The sequence below is a fragment of the Ceratotherium simum genome, chromosome 17 (assembly GCF_057802395.1).
Source record: "Ceratotherium simum simum isolate JZ-2026a chromosome 17, ASM5780239v1, whole genome shotgun sequence".
NCBI lineage: Eukaryota > Metazoa > Chordata > Mammalia > Perissodactyla > Rhinocerotidae > Ceratotherium > Ceratotherium simum.
The window spans coordinates 36,279,727-36,296,003 of NC_141916.1; the positions used below are offsets into that span (position 1 = coordinate 36,279,727).

At 36.3% G+C, this 16,277-nt stretch overlaps 1 long non-coding RNA gene across 1 annotated transcript in view; it reads left to right on the forward strand.

Moving 5' to 3' along the window:
- LOC147914774 (uncharacterized) overlaps positions 1-16,277 on the forward strand; it is a 244,429-nt gene that overhangs the window by 69,369 nt on the left and 158,783 nt on the right. Inside the window, exon 2 of the long non-coding RNA XR_015554890.1 lies at positions 15,903-16,078. This is a non-coding gene — a long non-coding RNA (uncharacterized LOC147914774). The remainder of the gene's footprint in view (positions 1-15,902; positions 16,079-16,277) is intronic.

Consider the following 16,277-nt stretch of genomic DNA (forward strand, 5'->3'; position numbering starts at 1 on the left):
ATCATCATCAGTCCAACACCCAAACCTGTTCCCATCTCCTGAATTCCTAGTCTTAGACTTTACCATCCATCAGTCTACCCATAACCAAACTCAGAATCATTATTGAATCTTACCTTTCTCTCATTTCCCTTATCCTAATAGTCAGAGAACCCTATCAATTCTAACTCTAAACTCTCTCCCATCTCTGTATGCACCTCGTCATTACTACTGATGTTGCCTGAGTTTAAGCTTTACACGTGTGTTCATACCCTATGCTTTTGCACAAAATCTTCTGTCTGCTGTATGCACTTTTCTCATTTGGTTGCCTGGCAGACTCCTACTTATTTCTAAAATCCAAGATTTTCTCCTCTGTGAAGCTTTCTTACTTGCTTCCACTACTCTGCTACCCACCAGAGTTAGTCACTTCTTCCTCACTGCTCCCATATCTTTTGTAACATACTTTTATGTAATATTCACCAACTAAAATTATAGACACTATAGCCATACAGTAATAAATTACCATAAAATGTAATAAATTGATTTTTAACAACTCAGCCCCTGGAGGTACTAAATAAATATTTGTCGGATAAATAAATTAATTAACAAAGCTGACAAATTGGCAAATTATTCGTTCTCGAGCAGAAAAAAGCCATTGAAAAAGATTAGGGAAACATTTTTAGAGACTGAATTTTTAGGCAGGAAACTAGTGTAGTGGAGGCCATGTTTCCATTGTTTCTTTTTCGTTGGAGTAGGACATTTGAAAGATAGAGAAATCTCTGGGAAGGGAACTACAGACAATGCAGCTAGTGTTGATGAAATGGGCTTAGATACCTGGAACATGACTTAATATCCTGGAAAGATAGGCTCTTGCCTCGAGTGGCAGGCATATTGCAAACTGGGAAAGACCAAATATGTTTTCCCAGAGGTTGGCTGACCTGTTCAAAAGGGCTCTACATTGAACAAATAGAGAAAGCAAAATAAACTCTCAGATAAAGCCATGATGCAGATTTCTTTGGAGGAAAACAGAAAGGACACGGAAAGAAAAATAAGACTGAAGAGCTTCTCAGTGATTCACATGAGAAAATAATTAGAAGAGACTGAAAATATTACTTAGAAATTCAAATACCAAAACAAATGTAAAGCACATGGGTAGTAAATAAAATGAACACATATTTTAACATGTATACACATATATAGGCTGATGGGAAATACTAAGACTTGTTGGAAATATTTTCATGAACTAGTTTATCTCCTACACCAAATAAATAATAACTAACAATCTGATAGGAGGGAAGGTATAACAGTATGGTATGTCAAGAAGATATACCTTTAAGGAAATCCACAAAATATATACCTTACAAATGGATAAAAGAGAGAGAAATGATGTTGAACTGACCTCAGGGAGGAAACAGATGATGTATTCTTGATATATTTTATAAAACTGGCACAGAATCAAGATACAGTAGTAATGGGGACATAATCTGGCCATCTGCTGGAAGCCTCAGTCAGCTAACACAGAGCATCTGACAAATTCTTGACCCACTTGATGAAACTTCTATCTCCCAGAGGGTGAAGGAAAATGTCGAAACTCATCCTAGAAGTGGCAGAACTAGTATGCTAACATTTTGTATTTTTATAAAAAGAAAAAGAAAGAATGTATATGATTATGTGTTTGATGTGTTTTTCTACTCATTAAAAAAGCCTCTATAAGGACACAGAAGGAACTGGTAACATTGGTGGCCTCTGGGAAAGGGGGCTGGAGGCTGGAGAACAAGGATATCAGAAACACTTTTCATTGTTTGTTTTACTTTAGAAATTTGGAACTATGCAATTCTATTGCTTATTCCAAAAAATAAATTAAAATAATCAAAGAGCAAAAAAAAAAAAAGAAAAACTTCCAAAACCACACTCATGCTGGGTAACAGGGAAGGATCCTTTTTTTTTTGGTAAGGAAGATTAGCCCTGAGCTAACAACTGTTGCCAATCCTCCTCTTTTTGCTGAGGAGAATGGCCCTGGGCTAACATCCGTGCCCATCTTCCCCTGCTTTATATGTGGGATGCTGCCACAGCATGGCTGGATAAGTGGTGTGTAGGTCTGCACCTGGGATCCGAAACTGTGAACGCCAGGCCGCGGAAGCAGAGTGCCGGAACTCAACCACTATGCCACCAGCCCTGCCCTGGGAAGGATCGTTTTAAGATATAACATTTTACATAAGGCTTTATTAAACCATTTATATTGTATTGCAGTAATATATTATGAGTAGATCTCTTAAGCAACCTACCAGAGTAAGCAGAGCATTGCCTGCTGTCTGTGAAATGTCGTAATAGATGTGGAAGGCATACTGAATGCTCTTGGATGGGAGACCTCCCTTTCTCCTGCTCACGCCTTTGCCTCCCTCCACACTGGCTGTGTGCTTACCAAGAGTCAGTAGCGTGTGTACTCAAATCTGGTTATGTCCCTTGGTATTTTAAAATACATAATTTAATTAAATATTAAACTGATGAAATAGTAAGTGTGGAATGAAAGAGAGTTGCTTCTTGAAAATGTATTTGAGTACTTTGGAAAGACTGTAAAAATGAGATGATAAAACAAGTGCTTTCAGAATAGGTATGAGCAAGACAACTGTAAAAGACTGGGAAAAATCACAAAAGTCTAAATGGTTTCAACACTCAGATACCAATGTAACAGTGTTGTTACATTTTTAGTCTATTTTAAATAAACTGCAACTAGAAATTATGATGATGTGCTATGGCTCTGCAGGAAAGACCATGCAAAATTCCAATCAGCAATTAAAGAAAAGGACTTGACCCTATGTCTAAAGTTTGGTGAGTGAATGTATATTTAAAAGTTTAAAGTTAAAATCATATACTTCTGTTATGTGTTACGATTCTCCACTTTAATAGTTTTTATTTAACCAGCTGACCACAGACTTTATCCTGTGTTGGCTTAAGCATTGACTCTTCCACAGGACTGTAAACTCCTTTAGAAGAGGGGGCCATATCTTGTTCATCTTTGTAACCTCTGTGCATCATATGGATCTTAGAACACAGTAGATGATCAATCAGTGTTGAGTAATGAGTATGTCAACAGAATTGAAAGTAGTGTAGGTTTTTGCTTAGTCCTGCTCCTGGGAAGTCACCAGGACTATCAACAAAGCTGTGAAAGCAGTGTGGGGGAAACTGTATTCAGGAGCTAAGCGAAGAGTAAGAATATCCAGGTTAATGGAAGGAGCTGGAAAATCTCATCTTTGGTCAGTGTAAAAACTAGAATATGAAGAAAATTGAGGGTCAAGGCCAACAGAAAATGACAAAGAAGCAAGAGGAAAAAATGAATGTATTAGGAGTTCCAAGCAAGAGTAAGATCATTTGAAATTTTGTGACCATGCCCCTTTCAACATTTCTCTAATGAACTTCAAAAGGAAATACTCAGAGCTTTCAACAGATGAAATTCTGGAAACTGTTAAGGTAGACCTAATTCTGTAGGAGTTTGTAGGGGGAAATGAAAGATTTCTTGGGAGAAAATAACTAAGTCATTTTAGAGTTTGTGATAACCAGGGACGGGGGAACTTTAGATGCACATAAGAGACCAGAATTTCCCAAAGTGTGTTCCATGGAATACGAGATTGCAATATGTTACATTCTCAGAGAGTACATTTTCTTGTTTATTTATGTGTCCTTTATTCTCCGTTTCTCCTTGTGAAGTGCAATCTCTATGCGGGAACTGGCTCTTCTGGCCTCTCTTCCTCGTTGCCACAGGTTCACAGTCTTAAATAGTGCCTGGCATGTATTAGGAGCTGCACGAATATTTATTAAATTAAGGTCTGGTGAACAGCATGGAGAGGCAGGAACCTGGACCGCCCCAGAAGCAGCAGGGGCAGAAGTTCACAAACAGGATCACAGATCAAAGTCACTATGAGGCGGGAGGAGGTGGCAATTACTGAAACTCCTACCACCAAGTGGGGTGCAGTATTTTTATTCATAAATTAAAAATAAAATAAGCTCTTTTTTATTTCTGTGAGAAATATTGGCGCTGAGCTAACATCTGTGCCGATCTTCCTCTATTTTGTACGTGGGACACTGCCACAGCATGGCTTGATGGGTGGTATGTAGTCTGCACCCAGGATCCAAACCCACGAACCCATCCACTGTGCCACCGGGCTGGCCCCAAAATGAGCTCGTTTTTTTGCCCGCTGCAAGGCACTGTGGTCGAGATGCAAGAATCAGGCATGGATGCCTTGGAGACATGTGGTCCAGTTATTGGAAACAGAGAAGACGTCTCTCTGTGGAAGGAGTAAAAAGCTCATTAGTTACTTTAATAGAACTTCTTGTCTGCTTTAGTTTATAGCAAAAAAAGTCTATTAGCTGGCGAACACAGTTTCAATAGTTTTTAAATATTAAAATATTTAAAATTTCAAAAATTTTAAAATTTAAAATAAAAATTAAAATCAAATAATTAAAAAATTTTTAAATTTATAAGACCATTTCATAGTAACTGTAGGAGTTACTATATCATTCCTCTCTAAATCACTCAAACGAAAAGACAGAATCATGCAATCGTTTAAGTATTCTTAATTAAAGAGATCATGTTCATACCATAATCTTTCTTAAAATGACTAAATTGTGAATCTAAAGGACAAAAGAAAGAAAAAAGAGTATTTCATGCCTTTGCATATATAATTCCGCAGAGAGCAGTGGCTCTCAACTCTGCTAGAATCACCTGAGAATTTGAAAGAACAAACCAACAAACCATACCCCAGCCAATTAACTCAGTCTCTGGGGGTAGAGCTCTAGCATCAGAAGTTTTTAAATGCTCCTCAGGTGAGTCTAATGTGCAGAACAGCTGAGGACAGTGAAACCAAACTATGCTACGGAGAGGAGAAAAGGAGACTGGCTTTACTGCCACCTTTTATGAGAGTCAAACTGAACTATAATGAGAAGTTGAAACTTAAATTCATGTCCACGGTTTCAAATCTGGATTGTCTAAATATGAACGTTTATGTGGAACTCTAACTTATAATATTACACATTTTTCTCATTAAGGATTCAATATACCAGGAGTTGGTTAAAGGAAACAAACCCTTCAGACAGAATAAGAATTGACTGTTAGGGACAGAATATCATTATGCACTAGAAATGGTCACTGTATATCCAATCAGATTTTTTTATCTTTTTAAGGTAAAGATTGTGAGCTGCCGAAATAGTTTGTCGGGTGAGGTTGTGAAAATTATTTCTCTACAGATACTTGAAATTAAAGTCATGTTATATCTTTTGAGATGTTTAAATTGAGTTCTGTCTAGTGAAAGGGAGACAGACCAGATGATTTAGAGAAATTATTTTCAAGCCAGAGGATTTATTTATTTTATTTTTTCATCTATGATTAAACTTTACTGGAGAATCTTGAAGTTAGTTTGGTGGTGTCTTGCACTGCAACCACGTGTTCTGTTTTTAGAAAGATGGCTAACTGGCTAACAGGCCACCCAGTGTGGATGTGGACAGATGCCCCTTCTCTGCCTGCTGTGACCGTGTGGCCCACTTTAGTAAAGGGACACTCTGTTTCCTTATTCAACTCCTCCCCTCCCTTGTCAATCAGCCTTCCCAACACCATCATCAGTCCTCTGAGCCACTGTTTTATCCCTACTCTGAACTGAATACTTAACTACGTGCGAGGAACTCACAATACCCCTGCAATGTAGATACCATTACTATCTCCACTTTCTAGATGAGGAAAGGGGGTCATGGAAATGTAATGCAACTTTCTCCAGTCACTAAGCTAGTGAGTGGTCAAGCCACCTTTGGATTTAAGGTTGGTGTGACCCAGGAGGCCAAACTCATAAGCACTATATTTGCTCTTTCGTCCTTTCTCTGTGGATGGGTTCCCAGGTCATACTCTGGGCTGCTGCCCCCTGGAGTCAGATCCTGTCTACCTAGTGTGCAAAATGGAACACTTCAGCCCTTTCTTACTCACCACTGTGTGGATCAGTCCCCCTGACCACAGATATCACACCCAGGATATGCAGCATCTAGGGAAATCCCACCAAAGGGGAAAACTGGGGACAGGCTGGAAAATCGGAGCATGCCCTGCTGCCCACAGCCTTTGGTTTTGCCCTAAGGGCCATTCTAACGGGACTTTGGTCTCTCTCAGCACTAATCTCCTCTTATTCCTCCTGGAGAGGGGCTTAGGGCCGTCTTCCTGCTATTCTCATTAGGCTTTCCTTCATGCAACGGAGCTGAATACTTCTGTAAGACTTCTCCCGTTAGAATGCCCCAAGAGCCTGTGCCATAATCAGTAGATCAGGTCTCCCCACAATTTTTATAACCAAATATTAAAATATATATAAATATATACATATACACACATACATATGTATTTAAAGGCAAGTGATGGCTGTTACCGTTGCTTCCCTAAAAGTGTTACAGTTCCATGAAAAGGAAGTGGCTGGCTTTTATCCAGCACTACCAATATTTCAAATTAGAATCACTGATTTATTGAATGCCTTCACATAATGTACATTAAGAAGCAAAAGTCACCCACTCCAAACCTGGTTAACTGCCAGGACAAATAAATGCCTTGCTGCTTAATAAAAGAAGAGAAAAAAAAGTGGTACTTGTTCTTTATGCTGACTAACCTGGTAAATTGGCCCTCTAATAGCTTAAAGGTATCCAGTGGTGCTTAATTACAACATAGACTATTTAGAGGCTCAGAATATCTGGCTCTGAGTCACATTAGGCTCCCATCTATTCTCATTTGCATCTGAAGTGTTATTATTCACCTCAAGTGCAGTAAATCTTGTCTGAGGAGGCTCACTTAGGTGAAGGGCTCTCTAAAGAACTTATTACCTTATAGTAAAAATATTTTGGGTAAATCATGAGATGATCAATTATATACAATCAAAATGCTGAGGAAAGTACAAGTATGACTTTGAATCAGGGTGCTAAATTTGTTTTTGTTATTGACAATTTCAAATATTTTTTTAAAGAAACTTAAAAGGTCCAGTTGCCCCAAATTAATGTTTTTAGGAGTGATAAACACATTAGAATCTAGCCGTCGACTAGTGTAAGTCTATCTTGGATCTTATACCAGGCTCTTTAGTTGGTAATATAAGGATTTTATTGCAAATAGGTAGATACTATAAGTGGGTTCTATAGGGAAGATCCTTGAAGAGAATATGGAAGCAAGTGTACTGAACAGCTTTTTCCTGTGAAGAGCTTAGTAATAAAAGAATTTGAGGATGAGTTGGAAATTTACTGGGCCCCAAATCTTAGAACTTTGGAAAGTGAACAGGAGAACAATGTTTTCCTTATCATGTTAAATTATAAATTAGATAATAAAGATGCAGAAAAGTTGAAAACAATGTGTAAACTATTAATAAAAGAAATTTCTGTAACAGAATTTTTTTTATACTTGTTTTTAAAAATGTTTCATCACTGCATGTAAGGTACTATACTATGGAAAATATCAAGTCAATGCCCTAAAGTAAGCATTTTTGACTCAACTGCATTAACAACAGCTGCATAAATAGATTGGATACCAGAGTATGTTGTTAGGGTCAGGTTGATGGAATGCTATCGGGAGGTAGCACAGTGGACATCTAGTGTTTTTGCCTCCCCAACATTCCTTTTCCTTAAACATGGCACACCTAACCTTTTTGCAGGTCACCCTCCACTCTGAGTTCACCCGGTTCCAATCAGAGTGATTATGGTGGCTATAATAGTTGTCATCAGGGATGGGGTACATGATTCAGGTCTGGCCAATGAGAATACAGATCCTCTTGGCCACTGGAATTGGTTCACATTTGGCTACATGACCCGAGTCAGTCCATCCCAGGGCTTTGGAGCTATCAGGAAGATGTGCACTTTTGCAACACTTGGGTTGCTGAGTTCACGGGATGTAAAGACAAATGAAGGTAATGGTAGTCATTTTTAATGTTATATATAAAATATATGCCTGGAAATAAACTCCAAACAAAGGAAAGAATGGCTTAGACTTGGAGGACATTTGAATGCTTGGATTTTGCTCTATCTAAAGCTAGTAAGCCCTTGAATCTCCCAGATATGTGAGCCATCATTTTTGTTTTTGCTTAAACTAATATGATACTATGTTTCTGTCCCTTGCAAATAAGGTATCTTATTAATACACGTAATTAAAATAGTGGTGGTAATAAGTAGTTGACTTGTAGTAGTGGCAGAAAAATGTGGTAATTAGGCAGAAATTTTAAAAGAAAAAATTTGTGCACATTAAATAGAACACAAAAGAAGAATATATTTTTATTAGACTATTTCCAAATTTAAGTAGGATTATAGAATTACAGGACTATAGAGATTATTTCTTTTAACTTTCTAATTTTAAATTTATAAGTAAGTAAACTGAAGTCCAGAAGGAAGCATCTGTAATATTCAATAAAGATTATTGACAGGGCCGGCCCTGTGGCTTGGTGGTTAAGTGCGCGCGCTGCAATGCTGGCGGCCCGGGTTCGGATCCCGGGTGCGCATCGAGGCACCACTTCTCCGTCCATCCTGAGGCCGAGTCCCACATGCCACAACTAGAAGGATGTGCAGCTATGACATACAACTATCTGCTGGGGCTTTGGGGGGAAAAAATAAAATAAATAAAATCTTAAAAAAAAAAAAAAAAAAAAAAAAAAAAAAAAAAGATTATTGACAAATGCTTCTATGTGATTATAATAATGGAAATAAATAATGGAATGCTAAAGGATCTTAAAAGATTTAAATTTCTCAAGGCCAACTAGGAATATTAGGAGCCAAATTAATATTATTTTTCATGCAACCTAATCTAGCCAAAAAGACCCACAGGAGTGAAATAGAATGTGTCTACTAATTTAAAAACAGTTCATTCCTTTTCCTTAAAAGTGACTTCACTCTTCCTTCAACTGGGAAATGTAGATAAAATTTAAAAACAGATATGCATCCAAAAACATGAACCAGTTTATTTCATATTAAAATATTAATTTAGTTTGTTTACTCTCCAAAGAAATAGTAAACATTTACCCTATGGAAATGGAACTTTGGTTAAAATTATACATTGACATCATATTAACTTTAATTTCTAAGCAACTATCAGTATTTTCACGTTACCAAAGTTGATCGAGTCATTAGGAAAAATGATCAAATCCATTGTTTGGCATCACAGAGCCCAAACAGCTGGCTGACTTAGATAAAGGTTTCACTCTTCCATAAACTGACTGTTGTGACATGCTGGCATCACAGCAGAGGATTTAGGGACATTGCATTTGTCTTTAAAAATTACACTTGGGAAGAATAAAAACCAGACAATCTGTATTTTGAAATATGTTTTGTTATTTATTTCAGTCATTTACTAATTTATAACTGTGGATCTGGATCTCAATTGTGAATCTGCAATGGTGAGATTATGAGTTGGACTTTTTATGGGCAGCTTTGAAACGTTTTAAAACAGAAGAGGAAACTATTTGTCCTGTCTTTGAAAAACAACAAAGCACAATGGAAATATTTCACACCATATGGAGATAATACATAAATAGCAAGAGGATTGTGTCAATTTATTATCAGTATAAAACAGGGCACACTTGCTACTCTTTATCTTTTATGAAAAAGATACATACTAAAACAAGGCTAAGCCAAAGGTTAGCTTTAATTACTAACGGTAACAGGATATAGCAAATAGGCTGTCCTGAAAAAGTAAGGTTATCGAGTCTCCTTTAGAATAATCAGATAAAGCTCGAAAATTTTAAAAAAACACAACAAAGGGCATGAAACACAACAAAGGGCTTGATCAGAGGAAGATATAAATAGCCTTTGAATGAAAAACATTGAAGTCACTCCTATTCATGTTGGAAACTCCATAATTAGCAGCATCGTTGGTACATAGACCAGTGACTTGAGCTACTGTAATTATTTGGCAAATGGTTGACCACTTTCTGTGTTGTTAAAGAGTCATTACAATTTTGCTCAGCTGATTACTTGGTAATTATACAGAAACTGTGACCTGGAAGAGCTATTACTAATAAGCATTGAGAATATTACATGAAAAAATACAAATAGAAGCAAGTTTGATTATTTATATAATAAAAGTGCTGGTAGTATTTCCTCTGTTCAAAGGATCAGAGAATTAATAAAATAAATGAAAATCTTCAGAAATTTGTGGAACTGAACATGAAAGCCAGCTCAAATATTAACATGCTGCACTGTCAGGGCCCCAGGCTAACACAGGTCTTTCACTGCTGTTGTGGTCTCCATTGTTCCCTTAGGTATAGGCCTTGTTAAACGCCTTGCTTAAGGTCACATCCTTCCTTAAAAAAAATCTAATAATATAGAGGTGAAAAGAGTTAAAATGAAAATATTCCTTTACTCATGCATGATTCTTCTCAAAGATTTTTCTATAGACATGCAAACATGTCAGGGCCAGGACTAGGTGAGTGGGGCATGTAGGGTGTAAAATTTAAGGAGTTATGTACTCAGAGTGAGTGCCTTACATTTTTCGCCCCAGGCACCTCACTCGCTCCCCTCTAGACCTGGTCCTGAAATGTATGCAAGTATAAGTATACAATTTTATACAAATTTACATATAATATATTTAAAAGCAAAATGGGATCATACTGTACACAAGTAACTTGCTTGATTCACTCAACAATATATGACAAGCATCCTTCCTTGTGAGTACATATAGATCTATGTCATTCTTTCAACTATCTGCATGATATGTTATACTATGAATGTACTATAACTTATTAAATTCCCCCTCTGTTGTGGACAACTATCATTTCTAGTTTTTGAGTACTGCTAACAAGGCTGTGATTTTATACATACATTTTTGTTCATTTGTGTCTTTTGGTAGGACAGATTATTGTCAGTAGTGCAATTGTGCATTCAACAAATATCCACATTTTAAAGGTTGATAGATACTGACAATCTTCCCACCAAACTGCAGCAATGTCAAATCAAACTTTCTGAGATGATGGATATGTTCTCTACCTGTACTGCCCAATGTGGTAGCCACATCAGGCCACTGAGCACTTGAAATGTTGCTAGTGAAAATGAGGAACTAAATTTTAATTTTATTTCATTTTAAATCTAAATTTTTCAGTTGATTGTCTTTGATTTTCTTGGCTTATGGTCATTTGCTAGAGCCTCCATAAAAATATTGAATAATATCTGTGAGTAAGCAGACTTTTCTTGTTCTGAGCTTTAATCAGAATACTTCAAGTGTCTCAACATATGTGTGACATTTGTTGTTGGTTTCTGATAGAGTGTCTTTATCAAAGTAACAGACACCACTAGTGGGCTAACCCAAAAGCCATTTTGTGGCCTCCCACTATAGATGCTGGAAAGCCAGTAACTTACTACCTCTGTTAAGGGGAAGTCTGCTGACATCATTAGGGAGAGAGAATTTGAATCCTCTTAAAGGATAGGTGTCAGTGCATATGTGAGTGCAGCATTTGTTAGCAATTCTCCTCAGGGAACTATATCCAGTCTTGATGCCTGGAGCTGTGGCAATCCTCCTGATCATAAGCAACCAGCATGAGAATGAAGAACTGACAGCTAAGCATGGTCATAACACAAGGCCAGGATAAGCCTGAGTCCTAGGTTATATTTTTGGCTCACTGACTCAATTCTAAGACTGTCTGCTTCTGAAATTCTTGCAAAATAGACACAAAATGTTTTTATAGCTTAAACCACCATTCATAGAGTTTTCTGTTACTTTCCACCAGAAGCATTCTTAACCAATATCTTAAGTTAAGAACACTTTTTTCACTTCCTAGTTTTACAAGTATTATTAAAGTCAGAAATAAATGTCATAATTAATTGCATATCTTTTTGAATATAACTTTCAAATAACAACAGCAAACACTTAAATAATGCCTAATATATGGAAGGCACTTTTCTAAATTTTTATATTTATTAACTAATTTAATCTTTACGACAATCTGATGGGGTAGATACTATTATTATCCTTTTTTTTTTTTTTTTTTTTGCTGAGAAAGATTTGCCCTGAGCTAACATCTGTTGCCAATCTTCCTCTTTTTGTACATGAGCCACTGCTACAGCATGGCTACTGACAGATAAGTGGTGTAGGTCTGTGCCCGGGAACTGAACCTGGGCTGCCGAAGCAGAGCACACCAAACTTAACCACCAGGCCACCGGGGCTGGCCCTTTTTATCCGTATTTTAAAGATGAAGAAACTGAGACATAGAAAGGGTTAGGCAAATTCCTTAAGATCACACAGCTAGTAAGTGACAGAGTCAGGATTTGCCCCCACATAGTTTGCCTCCAGAATCCTGGATATTAGTCTACCTCTAATACTTACTCTAGTATTGAAAAATAATACATGGACCACAATATGTATTTCTCAATTCTATCATTATTTTATTATTAGTTGTCTTTTTCATAAGAGTGGCCAACAGAGCTATTTGACTAAATTAATGGCAAGTGAGTATAAATTAATTTTAGTCATTTACGTAATTCACTGTAAAAAGAGAGCACCAGTAAAATTCAATTGACCAAGCTTCAAAGTAAATCTTAGCTTTTATTGCTCAATTTATTTTCTTAAATTAAGTTTGACTTCACAAATTCCTTTCCTAGTCTTATTTTTCTTTCTGGCACTCAAGAGAATAATATCCCTTTCTTATTCTTCCTAAAGCTAGAATTATAATAGATGAATTAAGGCAGTTTTTCCCATTTCTTTGACATGTCCTGACTTTGGCCACATTTTCTTCTTTTTCCTCCCCTCCTTTGATCAAGGACAGTGATACTTGTTTCTCTGTTGTTCAAGAAAGTAGCATAGAAACAAACAAACAAAAAAAGGGAACAAAGACTTAATACTCTCATCTACTCCTGGGTTTTTATGTCTCATCTTGTTTGTCCTATCTTTACTGTGCATGACTCAACATATATGGACAATGTCTTAAAATACTGGTGGCACTCCATAAATAATAGATAGTAATAACAGAGCCTTTTCACAATGGTAGTTATATAAGTAAATGTAAACCTAGGTTATCTATGACACAGGGTGCCATGGGAATTATTTTTCATCTTTCCAGAAGTTGACAATAGAAAATTATGTTGATACTTGATAATCTTTAAAAGCACTTGTTCTATTTTTCCTCTTTCATATTCTTGATGTATTCATTGGTATCTGGCAATGCCTTTGGAAATACAATAAATTCTAAATCACTAAGTAGGAGTTGTGCAAAAGACGATATTAGTGGCATGACTACAGTCTAACCATTATCATAGGCTTATTCTATTTACCATTACCTAAGGAAAATAAGGTGTTTTGTGTTATATAAGTATAGTGATATTTAGTTCATAGATTTATCATCCTTATCTTTATTATCATTACCAAAGTGACAATGATAATAGTACAAGTTATAATCATAATTATCACTATTATGTGAGGTTTTCCATATTTGCCATTTAATATAATTACTTTTATAGTGATTCTTTTAAAAAAAATCATTACTAGATGTGTAATTAAATGTCAATGAATCTATATAATTAATGTATATTCTGGCATAAACACTACAATCTCAATCGCAAATAAATCCATGAATTAACAAACATATCTTTGCATGTCTTTGGCAAATATATACACAAGAGATTATATAGATGTTATCTATTAAGTAAATATGGGGTTTATTTTAGCTATGCCATCAGAAACTCCGAAAAATAAAGATGACGTAAGCAGAAGGATTTATAACATTCACAGGGACAATGGCAGGGGTATTCATAATGTTCATGGCCACAGAAGAAAATAGAAAGAGTAAGATAGACCATAAAAATGAAAACAGTAGAATAGAGTGAGAAGAAATTGAATAAAGGCAACGAGATTTAGAGACTTGAAAGATGAGGCTGGGAACTATTGCTTTGATATAGAATGCAATGGAACCAAATAAAGAACAAAATAAAAATAAGTAGGTTGAAAAAGGAGACATTCTAGGGCATTTAGATAAGGAATTTGAGTTTGCTGGGTGTGAAGGTGTTTGGAAATACACTGTCTCTTCTCCATTCAATTTCATGCCTGCAGGAGCACAGATGGGAAACTACAAAGAAAACCAAGGCAGGGCCTTTAGTGGGGGGCTGTAAGGGTGTTACCTCATTGTTATTACTCCTGAAGGAGTACCACTTTCCATGCCCTTTAGTTTTTCTTTTGTTTCATAGTGGAATTTAGGCAAATTGCATGTGTAATACCCTCATAGACACATCAAGTTTCAGGATAAAACAGTATTTTCCTCTTCCCTAGGTCAGAGCTTCATGGTGGACCAAGCTTGGGCGTCTCTCTGTGTTCAGACCATTGTCTTGCACAGTTTCCTGGGTGAGGAAGTCTAAAGTTAACTCTCAAGTAAGAAGGCCTAGGTTCAAATCCTGGTTCTGCTTGCTACTAGCAGAGTTACTTTTAGGTTCTATAAGCTTCTGTTTCCTTGTGTAACTGTAAAATTGGGAAAACAATGGTACCTAACTCAGAGGTTGTAAGATACGAGATAAGCATAGATATGAGATATGTGAATGGAACGCAGCAAATGTTCAGCAGCTGATATTATTTCTTTGATATGAACCATCTTACAGCCATCAACTCAGTCTTTATCTACCTGTTGCTTTCCTTAATGGCTGAGTATTGTCCTAATGGGAAAGCTTGCTCTGCCTGACCAAATGTTAACCTTATTCTGGGCATGATGAGGGTATTTACCTGGTTTGCTGGTTTAAAAAGATAAATAATCTTAGTGAATATTTGTGATAATATTAAAATTACTATGAATCAGGAAAAACTACATTTTAAATGGCACCTATAATTTGGAACTGCGTAGAAACCGATCTATGTGACCTTGTGACTCCAGCAAGATGAAGTTTGGAGTATCACATGTTTGTGAGGATGCAGGATGCAAGGCGGAAGGGCAGGCAAGGGCGGAGAATACACCTCTGGAACCCTTCCCAGTCCAACTGGATTCTGCTATTTGAATATATTTGAATAGTTGAAAATAAGAGGAGATCAGTCAAGGAATGGATAATTTACAGGGCTGCATGCAGACTAGTTTGGGCTAGCAGCTTAGTGGAGTTACCATCCCTTCGTTGTTCTTCAGATTATCAAGTTAATAAAGCAAATGCAGACAAGTATGGCTTCTGTGGTTGCTACCACTTGATTTGAAAGTCATTTATTAAGAGAGTTGTTTTGGGATAGAAAGAGCAAGAGAATTTCTTAAAGGTTAGGACCATGTTTCTCCCTAATACAAATTGTGTATCATAGTTTTTTACAACTACAATAGTTTTTTACTCATGAAAAAATAAAAATCTTACTTTAAAAAGATCTATTAAATTGCTTAGATTTATTTTTGCTTTTAAATTCACAATGATGCATTAACTTTAATTAAAAGGGAACTTCAAAATCATTCTTTTATTCTATCATATCTTCCTTGTCTACAGACCCATAATGTACACAATCTTCATGTGTAGTCTCTACTAGTCCAGAATCAAGCTATATTGATTCCACTATACTATTTACAACATTACATAGCAGGAGCCACCGAATTAGTGTATATATTATTTTCTTTACTTCAACTATATTTAAAGTCTCACCGAAATTTTCTTTCTTCATTTTAGCTATATTAAGTAAAAACATAAACAAAGAAACGCAGCTATGAAATCCCTAATGCCTACTGTTTGCTTTTTTTTAACAGAAATATTCACAATAAAATCAGAATCAGAACATACATATGTCACCCAGAAATCTCTCAGCAGTATCTGTAGCTTTTCAAACTACATATCAAAGTAAATAGTCTTGGATTATTTTTAATATCTCTTAAGGAATCTGAAGAAATCCTTCATCTTAAGCAACCTGAATAAATATGACTTTGTGGGTTTTTTGGTTGCCATTTTCTCAGTCGTCTCAAGGACAATCTGACTTTCTCATCCATCCTCTTGTAATAAAATAACAGGTGTTTCGAGAGATGAGAGGCAGGCTTACCACTCAGAAGCACCATCTCACCCATCAGAAATAGCTCCCAAATTAAGGATCCCAGAGATTCCATGCAAGCAATGAAATGGAACAGAAGCCAGTGCTGCAGAGGTGATCTGGATGCAGGAAGAAATGAAAGATGCCTACAATCAAAAAGTAAGTCTATAATTTATAACATGTGCTCTTGCTTGTCTTTGCAGAATTTTAAACGCTATTCGAGTTCACTCAACTGCTCTTCTCCTCGAAGGCTGAATCATTGCTAATGTTTACTAAAGAAAAATGAATTCTATCTATTGGTCTTAAGAAAGATTGTGAAGTTTTTTCTCAGTCTCAATGAAAAGGGTAATTATCATGG